The sequence below is a fragment of the Rutidosis leptorrhynchoides genome, chromosome 10 (assembly GCF_046630445.1).
Source record: "Rutidosis leptorrhynchoides isolate AG116_Rl617_1_P2 chromosome 10, CSIRO_AGI_Rlap_v1, whole genome shotgun sequence".
In the NCBI taxonomy this organism is placed as follows: domain Eukaryota; kingdom Viridiplantae; phylum Streptophyta; class Magnoliopsida; order Asterales; family Asteraceae; genus Rutidosis; species Rutidosis leptorrhynchoides.
Window position 1 is genome coordinate 244,692,817 of NC_092342.1, and position 3,322 is coordinate 244,696,138.

The 3,322-nt window shown below is 35.1% G+C and overlaps 1 non-coding gene across 1 annotated transcript; it reads right to left on the reverse strand.

Moving 5' to 3' along the window:
- Nucleotides 1–1,487: 1,487 nt before the first annotated feature.
- Nucleotides 1,488–1,594, reverse strand: LOC139873953 (small nucleolar RNA R71). The gene has a single exon (XR_011767662.1). It is a non-coding gene; the product is annotated as a small nucleolar RNA R71 (small nucleolar RNA).
- Between the last annotated feature and the right edge of the window lie 1,728 nt (nt 1,595–3,322).

Below are 3,322 nucleotides of genomic sequence, written 5' to 3' on the forward strand. Positions count from 1 at the left end.
TTAGTTGTTATTTATTTTGTATTTTTAAGTTATATTTAGTTTTATTAATATAATAAATTAATACTTTTATAAAATAATAATATAAAAATAATATTTGTATAAAAATAAGTAATTTTATTATTTTTTATCTTTTTATAAATTGTATATTTTAATCATTTATTTGTATTTTTCGCTCGTAATTAGTTCGTAATATAGTATTTGCCGTAGTTATTTTTATTTCTATATTTTTAGGCTTTGCCGTAAAATCCCTTAAGCGCTTTTTCTTTAGACTAAGATTTAGGTGCTTTAGAATTTTGTGACGCCGTTTTAAGATTTTAGTACTTTTTAAGTTATTGCCGTTTTGGATATAGAATTCCTTTTAAGCTTTAATATCTTTAGGCGCAACTTTTTAGATTTAGTTTTTAGACTTTTAAGTTTCGAAGTTTTTCTTTCTTATTTTTATTTTTCGACCTTTTATTTTTCGACGTTTTCCGACGCGCTCTTTTTCTTTCTTATTTTTTCGACGCTCTAGTTTTTAGGACATAGAATTTTCTATTTCTTCTCTAAAATTTCTTTAAATTTCGATGAAAAATTATTTTAAGTGGTTAAATTGATAGACATCCAAAATTTTCTGGTTCGTAGTAATAGTTGGATTTATTAGTGGCGAGTTGTGGGCTTCCGATTTAAAGGGTCCTGGCTACCTGCTGCATCTATTGGCTATTTGAAACGTGGGCAAAATCAGAAAAGTCTATTAAGTTGATAGCTTTAATAATTTTTATCTTTATAACTAATAGGATATTTAGTGAATGCACCGAGCAAAACGTTCACCACCTTTCATACGTTCACCACCTGTAACTCGATCAAGACATCTAGCCAATATTATCGCCGTTGATTTTTCTTTAGAATCGTCATCTAGTCGACCAAGTACTCAAATTCAAATTTTCGATAATCCATTTTTTGAACCCGACCTCACAATTGAGAATCTGGAGGATATTCAGGGACAATTCAGAGATCCTGAACCATTAATCTTTCCTCCGGAACCACCAATCATTCAAACAGAGATTGTCGAGGAACAAACCATTAAATCAGAATCCTCTAGTGATTCAGATTCAACAAATTCAATCATGGAAAATATGGAACCTCTAAGTATGGAAGACCGAATGCGAGCTACACGCACTGGCCAAGGTCACGCCGTTATTAAGCCAGACATTAATGCACCAGATTATGAAATCAAAGGACAAATCCTACACATGGTAACTAATCAATGCCAATATAGTGGTACGCCAAAAGAAGATCCAAACGAACATCTTCGAACCTTTAATAGGATCTGTACTCTATTCAAAATCAGAGAAGTTGAGGATGAACAGATCTATCTCATGTTATTTCCCTGGACTTTAAAGGGAGAAGCCAAAGATTGGTTAGAATCATTACCTGAAGGGGCGATTGACACATGGGATGTCTTAGTTGAAAATTTTCTTAAAAGATTCTTTCCGGCATCTAAAGCCGTGAGACTTCAAGGAGAAATTGTTATGTTCACACAAAAGCTAAATGAAACATTATATGAGGCATGGACAAGATTCGGAAAGTTGTTGAGAGGATGTCCTCAACATGATTTAGACACTTATCAAATAGTACAAATATTCTACCAAGGATGCGATATTACTACACGAAAAGACATCGACATAGCAGCTGGTGGTTCCATTATGAAGAAAACCGCAACTGAAGCTCACAAAATTATTGATAACACAGCCTCCCACTCACATGAGTGGCATCAAGAAAAAGATATTTTTCATTCTAAAGCGGCTAGAGCCGATTCTAGCCATGACTTTGATTCCGTTTCTGCAAAAATAGATGCTTTTGAGAGACAAATGGAAAAGATGAATAAAGATATTCACGCAATACGAATCAGTTGTGAGCAATGCGGAGGACCACACTTAATGAAATATTGTCACATTGAGCAAACGATGGAACAATGTGAGAATGTTTCCTTCATGAACCAAAGGCCGGGAAATAATTATCAAAATAATTATCAACAGCCAAGGTCAAACTTCAATCGAAATCAAAACATTCTTTACAATCCAAATGGACCCAACAATAACTCGTACAACCAACAAGGTCCGAATAACCAACCAACTCAAAACAACACTTTCAATCAACAAAGACCTGGCTTGTATAAACCACCACAACAAACCGAAGAGAAAAAGTCAAATATGGAAGAAATGATGGCAAAGTTAATGGAATCTCAAACACAATTTATAACATCTCAAACCCAAACAAATGAGAGGTTTGATCAGTCATTAAGAACTCAACAAGCTTCCATTTTGAATCTAGAAAAATACGTAGGTACTCTTGCTAGCATGATGAGTGAGAGGGAACAAGGAAAGCTACCAAGTAATACTGAAGTAAATCCTCAGAATGAGAATGTTAATATGGTTTCAACAAATTCTGAAAAACCAGCATCAGAAGATGGGAAGGTTTTAGATGTGAGTAACAATGAAGAAGTTACAACACCACCACCACCCGAGTATGTAAAGCCAGTGGTGACACCATACAGACCACCCATCCCATTTCCAAGAAAAGGAGTTGAGTATGAGAAAGTAATAGGTAATAAAGTTTGTGATACCTCTAGAAAGAAGAAGAAGAATAAGAAAGTGCAAGAAACAAAAACCGTAAAGATAAACCCGGTGAAGACAGTTCCACCAAAACCTCCACCCAGGTTGGGTGATCCGGGTGACTTTATTGTTCCTTGTCTACTTAGTGATTGTGTCATGTATGATGCACTAGTAGATTTAGGTGCGAGTGTGAGTGTTATGCCTCTTTCATTATATAAGAGATTAGGAGTAGGTGAGTTAAGTCCAACAGAAATGAGTGTTCAACTCTTTGATCAAACTATTAGGCACCCAGTTGGAATTGCTGACAACCTACCCGTTCAAATAGGTAATTTAACCTTTCTAGTCGAATTTATTGTCATTGACATAGAAGAGGACCCAAACATTCCTCTAATTTTAGGTCGACCATTCTTAGCGTCCACCGGGGCGTTATTTGATGTAAGAGAGGGTAGAATGACACTTAGTGATGGTGAAAAATCGATCACCTTTGTGAGTCGAAAGTTTAAATCTCCACCAACCAAAACCGTTGAACCGATAAAAATTGGTAAGAACCATATTGTTTTACCAACTCCAACGGTAGTGCTTAACAATAATAAAACACCTAAGTGTGGGGAAGATGAAGTAACACTTAATGATGACCTGATAACAAAGAACCCCGTTGTTGATGCAAAATTAAATGACCCCGTTATTAACAGTTCAATGAAGAAACTTATTAAACGGATTCGTGATGCTAG